The following is a 14,396-nucleotide window of genomic DNA, read 5'->3' as shown; positions in this document are numbered from 1 at the left end:
AAATTAAAAGAATCATTTCAGATTACTACGTAAAATTGTACTCTAACAAATTTGAAAACCTAGAAGAAATGGATAAATTCTTGGAAAAATACTACCTACCTAAACTAACACATTCAGAAGTAGAACAACTAAATAGACCCATAACAAAAAAAGAGATTGAAAAGGTAATCAAAAAACTTGCAACAAAAAAAAGTCCTGGCCCGGACGGCTTCACTGCAGAGTTCTACCAAACCTTCAGAGAAGACTTAACACCATTACTACTGAAGGTATTTCAAAGCATAGAAAAAGACGGAATACTACCCAACTCATTCTATGAAGCTACCATCTCCCTGATACCAAAACCAAGTAAAGACATTACAAAAAAAGAAAATTTTAGACCTATATCCCTCATGAACATAGATGCAAAAATCCTCAACAAAATTCTAGCCAATAGAATCCAACAACACATCAAAAAAATAATTCACCCTGATCAAGTGGGATTTATACCAGGTATGCAAGGCTGGTTTAATATCAGAAAAACCATTAATGTAATCCATCACATAAATAAAACAAAAGATAAAAACCACATGATCTTATCAATTGATGCAGAAAAGGCATTTGACAAAGTCCAACACCCATTCATGATAAAAACTCTTACCAAAATAGGAATTGAAGGAAAATTCCTCAACATAATAAAGGGCATCTATGCAAAGCCAACAGCCAATATCACTCTAAATGGAGAGAACCTGAAAGCATTTCCCTTGAGAACGGGAACCAGACAAGGATGCCCTTTATCACCGCTCTTATTCAACATTGTACTTGAAGTCCTAGCCAGGGCAATTAGGCTAGACAAAGAAATAAAGGGTACGCAGATTGGCAAGGAGGAAGTAAAGCTATCACTATTTGCAGATGACATGATCGTATACATGGAAAACCCTAAGGAATCCTCCAGAAAACTACTGAAACTAATAGAAGAGTTTGGCAGAGTCTCAGGTTATAAGATAAACATACAAAAATCACTTGGATTCCTCTACATCAACAAAAAAACACCGAAGAGGAAATAACCAAATCAATACCATTCACAATAGCCCTCAAGAAGATAAAATACTTAGGAATAAATCTTACCAAGGATGTAAAAGACCTATGCAAAGAAAACTATAAAACTCTGCTACAAGAAATTCAAAAGGACATACTTAAGTGGAAAAACATACCCTGCTCATGGATAGGAAGACTTAACATAGTAAAAATGTCTATTCTACCAAAAGCCATCTATACATATAACGCACTTCCGATCCAAATACCAATGTCATATTTTAAGGGGATAGAGAAACAAATCACCAATTTCATATGGAAGGGAAAGAACCCCCGGATAAGCAAAGCATTACTGAAAAAGAAGAAGAAAGTGGGAGGCCTCACTCTACCTGATTTCAGAACGTATTATACAGCTACAGTAGTCAAAACAGCCTGGTACTGGTACAACAACAGGCACATAGACCAATGGAACAGAATTGGGAACCCAGATATAAATCCATCCACGTATGAGCAGCTGATATTTGACAAAGGACCAGTGTCAGTCAATTGGGGAAATGATAGTCTTTTTAACAAATGGTGCTGGCATAACTGGATATCCATTTGCAAAAGAATGCAACAGGACCCATACCTCACACCATGCACAAAAACTAACTCCAAGTGGATCAAAGACCTAAACATAAAGACTAAAACGATAAAGATCATGGAAGAAAAAATAGGGAGAACCCTAGGAGCCCTAATACAAGGCATAAACAGAATACAAAACATCACCAAAAATGATGAAGAGAAACCCGATAACTGGGAGCTTCTAAAAATCAAACACCTATGCTCATCTAAAGACTTCACCAAAAGAGTAAAAAGACCACCTACAGACTGGGAAAGAATATTCAGCTATGACATCTCAGACCAGCGCCTGATCTCTAAAATCTACATGATTCTGTCAAAACTCAACCACAAAAAGACAAACAACCCAATCAAGAAGTGGGCAAAGGATATGAACACACATTTCACTAAAGACGATATTCAGGCAGCCAACAGATACATGAGAAAATGCTCCCGATCATTAGCCATTAGAGAAATGCAAATTAAAACTACGATGAGATTCCATCTCACACCAACTAGACTGACATTAATCCAAAAAACAGAAAATAATAAATGTTGGAGAGGCTGCGGAGAGATTGGAACTCTCATACACTGCTGGTGGGATTGTAAAATGGTGCAACCACTTTGGAAATCCATCTGGCGTTATCTTAAACAGTTAGAAATAGAACTACCATACAACCCAGAAATCCCACTCCTCAGAATATACCCTAGAGATACAAGAGCCTTCACACAAACAGATATATGCACACCCATGTTTATTGCAGCTCTGTTTACAATAGCAAAAAGTTGGAAGCAACCAAGGTGTCCCTCAGCGGATGAATGGGTAAATAAATTGTGGTATATTGGGGGGCGGAGCCAAGATGGCGGACTAGGCAGACGCTACCTCGGATCCCTCTTACAACAAAGACACGGAAAAACAAGTGAATCGATCACATACATAACAATCTACGAACCCTGAACAACAAACACAGATTTAGAGACGGAGAACGAACTAATACGGGGAAGCAGCGATTGTTTCCAGAGCCTGGAGCCAGCGTACCAGTCAGGTACGGCACAAGCACAGAGAGCTACTCCACCCCCCTGAACTAACCCCGGGAGGGGGACCAGCCGGTTCCGCGGGCGACGTGGGACGCAGCCGGTAGGAGAAGTCCCCGGGAGGCAGTGACTGGTCTTGGAGCAGAAAGAGCAGCGTCCGAGCTGGGGAACCGTCCTGCAGGGATTTGGACTGGACGCAGGTACGGCATAAACACGGAGAGTTGCTCCACCCCCCTGAACTAACCCCGGGAAGGGGACCAGCCGGGTCACGCGGGCGGCGTGGGACTCAGCCGGTAGGAGAAGTCCCCGGGAGGCAGCGACTGGTATTGGAGCGGGGAGAACAGCGTCCCAGCCGGGACACTCGGTCACGGCACAAGCACGGGGAGCTGCTCCACCCATCTGAACTAACCCCGGTAGGAGGCCCAACTGGTTCTCGGAGGCGGCACGGCCACGCGGCTGGAGGGACGAGAAGTCCCCGGGAGGCAGCCACTGATTTTGGAGTCGAGAGTGCACCGTCCCAGTAGGGGAGCCTTGATGCTGGGCATGGGGCTCGAAGCGGAGGATCTGAACGTGACTCCAGTGGGCGAGACCCCCCGGGGGCAATCTCCACACAGCCAGCACACATAGGCGACGTGCCCGCGGGAATCTCAGATATAATAGTCATTCCAAGCAAGACAAGCAACTCTGGCTATATTCTGAGGTGCTACTCTCCTATCTCTCTGTTCCCTCCCCCACCCTCCCCAGGCAGCTTCATTAACATCTGAATAGCCTGAGCCAGAGGGAGAACTCTGATAGGGATCTGACTGCATTTTTTTTTAGTGGATTTTCTGGAAAAACTAGTTTCCCAGTGATGGCTCGGAGACAACAATCCATATCAAACCACTTAAAGAAGCAGACCATGACAGCTTCTCCAACCCCCCAAACAAAAGAATCAAAGTCTTTCCCAAATGAAGATACAATCTTCAAATTATCAGATACAGAATATAAAAAACTAATTTACAGAATGCTTAATGATATCACAAATGAAATTAGGATAACTGCAGAAAAAGCCAAGGAACACACTGATAAAACTGTTGAAGAACTCAAAAAGATTATTCAAGAACATACTGGAAAAATTAATAAGTTGCAAGAATCCATAGAGAGACAACATGTAGAAATCCAAAAGATTAACAATAAAATAACAGAATTACAACGCACTAGGAAGTCAGAGGAGCAGACTCGTGCGATTAGAATGTAGACTGGGACTTCTGGAGGACCAGGGAATCAACACCAACATAGCTGAAAAAAAATCAGATAAAAGAATTAAAAAAAATGAAGAAACCCTAAGAATTACGTGGGACTCTATCAAGAAGGATAACCTGCGGGTGATTGGAGTCCCAGAACAGGGAGGGGGGACAGAAAACACAGAGAAAATAGTTGAAGAACTCCTGACAGAAAACTTCCCTGACATCATGAAAGACGAAAGGATATCTATCCAAGATGCTCATCGAACCCCATTTAAGATTGATCCAAAAAGAAAAACACCAAGACATATTATCATCAAACTCACCAAAACCAAAGATAAACAGAAAATTTTAAAAGCAGCCAGGGAGAAAAGAAAGGTTTCCTTCAAGGGAGAATCAATAAGAATATGTTCTGACTACTCAGCAGAAACCATGCAGGCAAGAAGGGAATGGGACGACATATACAGAACACTGAAGGAGAAAAACTGCCAGCCAAGGATCATATATCCAGCAAAACTCTCTCTGAAATATGAAGGCGAAATTAAGATATTTACAGACAAACACAAGTTTAGAGAATTTGCAAAAACCAAACCAAAGCTACAAGAAATACTAAAGGATATTGTTTGGTCAGAGAACCAATAATATCAGATATCAGCACAACACAAGGTCACAAAACAGAACGTCCTGATATCAACTCAAATAGGGAAATCACAAAAACAAACAAATTAAGATTAATTAAAAAAAAAACACTACACATAACAGGGAATCATGGAAGTCAATAGGTAAAAGATCACAATAATCACAAAGAGGAGGCATTGAACTGCCATATGGAGAGTGATACAAGGCGATATAGAACAATACAAGTTAGGTTTTTACTTAGAAAAATAGGGGTAAATAATAAGGTAACCACAAAAAGGTATAACAACTCTATAACTCAAGATAAAAACCAAGAAAAACGTAACGACTCAACTAACATAAAGTCAAGCACTATGAAAATGAGGATCTCACAATTTACTAAGAAAAACGCCTCAGCACAAAAAAGTATGTGGAAAAATGAAATTGTCAACAACACACATAAAAAGGCATCAAAATGACAGCACTAAAAACTTATTTATCTATAATTACCCTGAATGTAAATGGACTAAATGCACCAATAAAGAGACAGAGAGTCTCGGACTGGATAAAGAAACACGATCCATCTATATGCTGCCTACAAGAGACACACCTTAGACTTAGAGACACAAACAAACTAAAACTCAAAGGATGGAAAAAAATATATCAAGCAAACAATAAGCAAAAAAGAAGAGGAGTAGCAATATTAATTTCTGACAAAATAGACTTTAGACTTAAATCCACCACAAAGGATAAAGAAGGACAGTATATAATGATAAAAGGGACAATTGACCAGGAAGACATAAGCATATTAAATATTTATGCACCCAATGACAGGGCTGCAAGATACATAAATCAAATTTTAACAGAATTGAAAAGCGAGATAGATACCTCCACAATTATAGTAGGAGACTTCAACACACCACTTTCGGAGAAGGACAGGACATCCAGTAAGAAGCTCAACAGAGACATGGAAGATCTAATTACAACAATCAACCAACTTGACCTCATTGACTTATACAGAACTCTCCACCCAACTGCTGCAAAATATACTTTTTTTTCTAGCGCACATGGAACATTCTCTAGAATAGACCACATATTAGGTCATAAAACAAACCTTTGCAGAGTCCAAAACATCGAAATATTACAAAGCATCTTCTCAGACCACAAGGCAATAAAACTAGAGATCAATAACAGAAAAACTAGGGAAAAGAAATCAAATACTTGGAAAATGAACAATACCCTCCTGAAAAAAGACTGGGTTATAGAAGACATCAAGGAGGGAATAAGGAAATTCATAGAAAGCAACGAGAATGAAAATACTTCCTATCAAAACCTCTGGGACACAGCAAAAGCAGTGCTCAGAGGCCAATTTATATCAATAAATGCACACATATGAAAAGAAGAAAGAGCCAAAATCAGAGAACTGTCCCTACAACTTGAACAAATAGAAAGTGAGCAACAAAAGAATCCATCAGGCACCAGAAGAAAACAAATAATAAAAATTAGAGCTGAACTAAATGAATTAGAGAACAGAAAAACAATTGAAAGAATTAACAAAGCCAAAAGCTGGTTCTTTGAAAAAATTAACAAAATTGATAAACCATTGGCTAGACTGACTAAAGAAAAACAGGAAAGGAAACAAATAACCCGAATAAGAAATGAGAAGGACCACATCACAACAGAACCAAATGAAATTAAAAGAATCATTTCAGATTATTATGTAAAATTGTACTCTAACAAATTTGAAAACCTAGAAGAAATAGATGAATTCCTGGAAAAACACTACCTACCTAAACTAACACATTCAGAAGTAGAACAACTAAATAGACCCATAACAAAAAAAGAGATTGAAACGGTAATTGAAAAACTTCCAACAAAAAAAAGCCCTGGCCCGGACGGCTTCACTGCAGAGTTCTACCAAACTTTCAGAGAAGAGTTAACACCACTACTACTAAAGGTATTCCAAAGCATAGAAAATGACGGAATACTACCCAACTCATTCTATGAAGCCACCATCTCCCTGTTACCAAAACCAGGTAAAGACATTACAAAAAAAGAAAATTATAGACCTATATCTCTCGTGAACATAGATGCAAAAATCCTCAACAAAATTCTAGCCAATAGAATCCAACAACACATCAAAAAAATAATTCACCCTGATCAAGTGGGATTTATACCAGGTATGCAAGGCTGGTTTAATATCAGAAAAACCATTAATGTAATCCATCACATAAATAAAACAAAAGACAAAAACCACATGATCTTATCAATTGATGCAGAAAAGGCATTTGACAAAGTCCAACACCCATTCATGATAAAAACTCTTACCAAAATAGGAATTGAAGGAAAATTCCTCAACATAATAAAGGGCATCTATGCAAAGCCAACAGCCAATATCACTCTAAATGGAGAGAACCTGAAAGCATTTCCCTTGAGAACGGGAACCAGACAAGGATGCCCTTTATCATCGCTCTTATTCAACATCGTGTTGGAAGTCTTAGCCAGAGCAATTAGGCTAGACAAAGAAATAAAAGGTATCCGGATTGGCAAGGAAGAAGTAAAGTTATCACTATTTGCAGATGACATGATTATATACACAGAAAACCCTAAGGAATCCTCTAGAAAACTACTGAAACTAATAGAAGAGTTTGGCAGAGTCTCAGGTTATAAAATAAACATAAAAAAATCACTTGGATTCCTCTACATCAACAAAAAGAACACCGAAGAGGAAATAACCAAATCAATACCATTCACAGTAGCCCCCAAGAAGATAAGATACTTAGGAATAAATCTTACCAAGGATGTAAAAGACGTATACAAAGAAAACTACAAAGCTCTACTACAAGAAATTCAAAAGGACATACTTAAGTGGAAAAACATACCCTGCTAATGGATAGGAAGACTTAACATAGTAAAAATGTCTATTCTACCAAAAGCCATCTATACATTTAACGCACTTCCGATCCAAATTCCAATGTCATATTTTAAGGGGATAGAGAAACAAATCACCAATTTCATATGGAAGGGAAAGAAGCCCCAGATAAGCAAAGCACTACTGAAAAAGAAGAAGAAAGTGGGAGGCCTCACCTTACCTGACTTCAGAACCTATTATACAGCCACAGTAGTCAAAACAGCCTGGTATTGGTACAACAACAGACACATAGACCAATGGAACAGAATTGAGAACCCAGACATAGATCCATCCACGTATGAGCAGCTGATATTTGACAAAGGACCAGTGTCAATTAACTGGGGAAAAGATAGCCTTTTTAACAAATGGTGCTGGGATAACCGGATATCCATTTGCAAAAAAATGCAACAGGACCCATACCTCACACCATGCACAAAAACTAACTCCAAGTGGATCAAAGACCTAAACAGAAAGACTAAAACGATAAAGATCATGGAAGAAAAAATTGGGACAACCCTAGGAGCCCTAATACAAGGTATAAACAGAATACAAAACATTACCAAAAATGATGAAGAGAAACCCGATAACTGGGAGCTCCTAAAAATCAAACACCTATGCTCATCTAAAGACTTCTCCAAAAGAGTAAAAAGACCACCTACAGATTGGGAAAGAATTTTCAGCTATGACATCTCCGACCAGCGCCTGATCTCTAAAATCTACATGATTCTGTCAAAACTCAACCACAAAAAGACAAACAACCCAATCAAGAAGTGGGCAAAGGATATGAACACACATTTCACTAAAGAAGATATTCAGGCAGCCAACAGATACATGAGAAAATGCTCCCGATCATTAGCCATTAGAGAAATGCAGATTAAAACTACGATGAGATTCCATCTCACACCGGCAAGGCTGGCATTAATCCAAAAAACAGAAAATAATAAATGTTGGAGAGGCTGCGGAGAGATTGGAACTCTCATACACTGCTGGTGGGAATGTAAAATGGTACAACCACTTTGGAAATCTATCTGGCGTTATCTTAAACAGTTAGAAATAGAACTACCGTACAGACCAGAAATCCCACTCCTAGGAATATACCCTAGAGATACAAGAGCCTTCATACAAACAGATATATGCACACCCATGTTTATTGCAGCTCTGTTTGCAATAGCAAAAAGTTGGAAGCAACCAAGGTGTCCATCAACGGATGAATGGGTAAATAAATTGTGGTATATTCACACAATGGAATACTACGCATCGATAAAGAACAGTGACGAATCTCTGAAACATTTCATAACATGGAGGAACCTGGAAGGCATTATGCTGAGCGAAATGAGTCAGAGGCAAAAGGACAAATATTGTATAAGACCACTATTATAAGATCTTGAGAAATAGTAAACCTGAGAAGAACACATACTTTTGTGGTTACGAGGGGGGGAGGGAGGGAGGGTGGGAAAGGGTTTTTTATTGATTAATCAGTAGATAAGAACTGCTTTAGGTGAAGGGAAAGACAACACTCAATACATGGAAGGTCAGCTCAATTGGACTGGACCAAAAGCAGTTTCCGGGATAAAATGAATGCTTCAAAGGTCAGCGGAGCAAGCTGGGGGGTCTGGGGAACATGGTTTGCGGGGAGTTCTAAGTCAATTGGCAAAATAATTCTATTATGAAATCATTCTGCATCCCACTTTGAAATGTGGCGTCTGGGGTCTTAAATGCTAACAAGCGGCCATCTAAGATGCAGCAATTGGTCTCAACCCACCTGGAGCAAAGGAGAATGAAGAACACCAAGGACACACGACAACTAAGAGCCCAAGAGACAGAAAGGGCCACATGAACCAGAGACCTACATCATCCTGAGACCAGAAGAACTAGTTGGTGCCCGGCCACAATTGATGACTGCCCTGACAGGGAGCACAGCAGAGGACCCCTGAGGGAGCAGGAGATCAGTGGGATACAGACCCCAAATTCTCATAAAAAGACCAAACTTAATGGTCTGACTGAGACTGGAGGAATCCCGATGGCCATGCTCCTCAGACCTTCTGTTGACACAGGAGAGGAACCATCCCCGAAGACAACTCATCAGAAATGAAAGGGACTGGTCAGTGGGTGGGAGAGAGACGCTGATGAAGAGTGAGCTAATTATATCAGGTGGACACTTGAGATTGTGTTGGCAACTCTTGTCTGGAGGGGGGATGGGAGCATAGAGAGAGAGGGAAGCAGGCAAAATTGTCAAGAAAGGAGAGACTGAAAGGGCTGACTCAAGAGGGGGAGAGCAAGTGGGAGTAGGGAGTGAGATGTATGTAAACTTATATGTGACAGACTGATTGGATTTGTAAACGTTCACTTGAAGCTTAATAAAAGTTATTAAAAAAATTGTGGTATATTCACACAATGGAATACTACGCATCGATAAAGAACAGTGACGAATCTCTGAAACATTTCATAACATGGAGGAAGCTGGAAGGCATTATGCTGAGCGAAATGAGTCAGAGGCAAAAGGACAAATATTGTATAAGACCACTATTATAAGATCTTGAGAAATAGAAAAAACGGAGAAGAACACATACTTTTGTGGTTACAAAGGGGGGAGGGAGGGAGGGAGGGAGAGGGTTTTTTACTGATCAATTAGTAGATAAGAACTGCTTTGGGTGAAGGGAAAGACAACACTCAATACAAGGAAGGTCAGCCCAATTGGACTGGACTAAAAGCAAAGAGGTTTCTGGGATAAAATGAAAGCTTCAAAGGTCAGCAGAGCAGGGGCTGGGGTCTGGGGAACATGGTTTGAGGGGACTTCTAAGTCAATGGGCAAAACAATTCTATTATGAAAACATTCTGCATCCCACTTTGAAATGTGGCGTCTGGGGTCCTAAATGCCAACAAGCGGCCATCTAAGATACATCAGTTGGTCTCAACCCACCTGGAGCAAAGGCAAAGAAAGAACACCAAGGTGACACGACAACTAAGAACCCAAGAGACAGAAAGGGCCACATGAACCAGAGACCTACATTATCCTGAGACCAGAAGAACTAGTTGGTGCCCGGCCACAATCGATGTCTGCCCTGTCAGGGAGCACAACAGACAACTCCTGAGGGAGCAGGAGACCAATGGGATACAGACCCCATATTCTCATAAAAAGACCATACTTAATGGTATGACTGCGACTAGAGGAATCCCGGAGGAAATGCTCCCCAGACCTTCTGATGGCACAGGACAGGAACCATCCCCGAAGACAACTCATCAGGCATGAAAAGGACTGGTCAGCGGGGAGGGGGAGAGAGATGCTGATGAAGAGTGAGCTAATTAAATCAGGTGGACACTGGAGAGTGTGTTGGCAACTCTTGAGTGGAGGGGGGATGGGAAGATAGAGAGAGAGGGAAGACGGCAAAATTGGCACGAAACGAGAGACTGAAAGGGCTGACTCAATAGGGGGAGAGCAAGTGGGAGAAGGGAGTAAGGTGTATGTAAACTTACATGTGACAGACTGATTGGAATGGTAAGTGTTCACTTGAAGCTTAATAAAAATTAATTAAAAAAAAAAAACTTTCAAGTAGTCTTTTGTAGCAGATTTGCCCAATGCAAAAGTCGTTTGATTTCTTGACCACTGCTTCCATGCCCTTTGATGGTAGATCCAAGTAAAATGAAATCCTTGACAACTTCAATCTTTTCTCCATTTATCATGATGTTGCTTATTGGTCCAGTTGTGAGAATTTTTGTTTCTTTATGTTGAGGGGTAATCCATAGTGAAAGCTGTAGACTTTGATCTTCATGAGCAAGTGCTTCAAGTCCTCTTCCCTTTTAGCAAGCAAGGTTGTGTCATTTATGTAATGAAGGTTGTTAGTGAGTCTTCCTCCAATCCTGATGCCCTGTTCTTCATATAGTCCAGCTTCTTGGATTATTTGCTCAACATAGAGATTAGTAAGTATGGTGAAAGGATGTAGCCCTGATGAACACCTTTTCTGATTTTAAACCACCCAGTATCTCCTTGTTCTGTACGAACAACTGCCTCTTGATCTATGTACAAGTTCCTTATGAGCACAATTAAGTGTTCTGGAATTCTCACTCTTCTCAGTGTTATTTGTTATGGTGCATGCAGTTGAATGCTTTTGCATAGTCAATGAAACACAGGTTAAACATCTTTCTGATATTCTCTGCATTCAGCCAAGATCCATCTGACATCAGCAATGATACAAACACAAGCAATTTACTAGTCACATTCATTCTCAATTTTTTCATTCTTTGACCAAATATCGCTGGACTGAATTATGTGCTCTTCATGTCCCTTGCTCCCTGGTAGGTCTAACTCAGTGGATGTAGGTCCAGGAGCAGTGTCTCCATTCAGTAAGTAGAAAGAGTGACTCAGAAAAATTAAACGACTTAAGCAAAAACAGTATGTAATTCTTATTCTTTGATACTCTACCTGCTACCTGAACCCAGTTTACATTCCGAAATAAGTTTGATGAGGATTGAATTTGAATAAATTGGTGTGCACATTGATGACAACCATGATGAATAGTCAGCAAAGCTGCATTTTTTCTTTGTGAATCACTAGATGACAAACAGAAGATATACTATGTACTTTTAAAATTATCTATCATTTTAATTGAATTCTGTTGTAATGGAGAATATTTCTTGTAGGTTAGAAAAAGAAATTCGTTAGTAAAATGGACTTTTCTGACATGCCTTTTAACTCTACTTTTCTCTACCAATTTTATCGAGAAACATAAGTCTTTTTCACTAACGTTCATTTTCCTTGTCAGGTTTGTGTTTTCTCATTTGGAGATATAATAAAGATGGGCTCATAAGAGAGATAATGAGCTCATCACATTGTGTATTATATTAAGAGTTCTTTCGTGTGGCTGCTGACTTAGAAAATAATTTGATTCCAGAATTTTGTTTATCTTCTGTTTGGCTCTTGGTCCTTTAGAAAATTTCTAGATGTAGTTGTTGGCTTAGTGCCACCACGTTGAAAAGGCATTTGAATTGGACTGATCCAGAGAAGGGCCCTGTTAATTTTGATATAGGTACATAAACTGAAATAGAAAATCTGAGCGTGTGAACAGCAGGTGCCTAGTAGCGGAGAGGTTGTATCAGATAGAGACGATTATTAATTACTAGTGCTGTCTGCTAGGGCTTTGTTGCAATAATGCCTTTTCTCTTGGGTTATAGGTAATCTCTTGGTTTCTAGAATTGGTTGCTTGTATGATTCCATATATGGATTTACTCATTCAATAAATACTTATTTCATGCCAGATGCGGTTCTAGTGCATCTACCTTTATGGAGATGACATTCTAGTGTGAAATGCAGGTAATAAAAAGAAGAAAAATAAATTATATCATCGCTCGACTCGATGGCACTGGGTTGCTGGGTTGGTCATTGTGAATAGTGATGCATGCTAAGAAAAACGTCAGCCAGGGCCAGGTGATAGGGAGTTATGGAATGGTGGGGAGTGGGCCTTGCTTTTGTTAAGTGTCTGAGGAGATGACTTTTAAACAGACTTGACGAGGAGCTGCCGCCGAGCAGGTCATAACATCCTAGGGCAGACACCAATGTCACTATCCTGAACTAGGAGTGAGCTTGGTGTGCTCTGAGGCAGCTAGCAGGGGCTGGGGCCATGTGGGCTGGGTGAGGGTGGTGGGAGATAAGGCCAGAGAAGCAGGCAGGGCAGGGCTCATGGAGGGCCAGAGAAAGGGATCTACTTCTTGATTCTTCTTCCTAGAGCTTGCAGGCTCAGAGAGTCAAGACTGAAGGGTGAAATAACGAACAGCACAAAGTAGAGGATGTGAAATAGGAAATGAATTTAAGATGTGAATGGAAAGATTGTGTTGAGACTAGAGAGAGGTGTTGTGTCAGGATGAACTGTTTAGAAGGTGAATTTCAGACCCTTCACAGGGGACAGTGGATAGGCAGGTACAGCCAGCAGAGTGGTCAGAGCCCAGCTCTGGAGCCAGGCTGGCTGGGTCCACTCTGGGCTTCATCACTCAAAACTTGGGTGGCTTTGGGGGAGATACCTAATGAATTTGTACCCCGATTTCCCTCTTAAATGGGGTTAATGATCATAACACCTTCCTCATATTCCTTCATATAATGAAGACCCCTACTAAAGGAAGTCCTTAAGAAATAGTAGCCATTACTATTATTACAGGCAGTCCCGGACTTACAAAGGGGTTATGTTCTGATGACTACTCCATTGTAAATTTGGTTCTGACAAAAAAGATCAAATACTTTTTTTTTTTTTTAGTTTTCATTATTATTGTCTTTTATTATCAGTATCTTTATAAATCCGATCTTTATTTTTCTCTGGGAGTTGGGAACATTACGTCTGAGAATGATTACTTCAGCAAATTACAAGCTGTAACATTGTATGTAGCACATATTACTAATGATAAGATGTATGGGGAAAAAAACACACAAGACAACAGAAGGTCATATGTTCACTGTATCATAATTTGGATACACTGTAAATTGGGGACTGCCTATAGTATCCATTTTAAGATTACTGGAACAATTCCTAACCTAACCTTTTTTTAAGTTGTGGTACAAATATATATAATAAAACACTTGCCAATTCAACAATTTTTACATGTATTGTTCAGGGACATTGAATACATTCTTCATGTTGTGCAACCATTATCACTATCCTTTTCTGAATTATTCCACCATCATACATAAACTCAGGGCCCCCTAAACAGTATACTGTTTGCTTTTGAAGTAGCAATTGTGATGCCACAAGTCAGTGGTTCTCAACTGTGGCTACATGTTAGACTCACTTGGGGAACTTTTAAAAGAGTCCAAAATGGCAGACCCCAATCTTGATCAATAAAGTCAGAATATCCTTGGGTGGTGCCAATGGTTAATGCACTTGGCTGCTTCCTGATAAGTTGGCAGTTCGAGTTCACCTAGAGGTGCCTGGGAAGAAAGGCCTGGTGATCTACTTGATGGCAACTAATTTTGGAGGGCGGAGCGAGTGGGGGCGTTGGTATTTAAAAAAAAACTTTAG

General features: G+C 40.0%; 1 protein-coding gene across 1 annotated transcript in view; it reads left to right on the top strand.

The window, feature by feature from the left end:
• USP13 (ubiquitin specific peptidase 13) overlaps nucleotides 1–14,396 on the top strand; it is a 150,403-nt gene that overhangs the window by 84,144 nt on the left and 51,863 nt on the right. The gene's annotated exons all lie outside the window — the stretch shown is intronic.

The sequence above is a fragment of the Elephas maximus genome, chromosome 1 (assembly GCF_024166365.1).
Source record: "Elephas maximus indicus isolate mEleMax1 chromosome 1, mEleMax1 primary haplotype, whole genome shotgun sequence".
Lineage (NCBI taxonomy): Eukaryota > Metazoa > Chordata > Mammalia > Proboscidea > Elephantidae > Elephas > Elephas maximus.
Note: the sequence above shows the minus strand (reverse complement) of the source record. Positions and strands in the feature narration are given on the sequence as shown.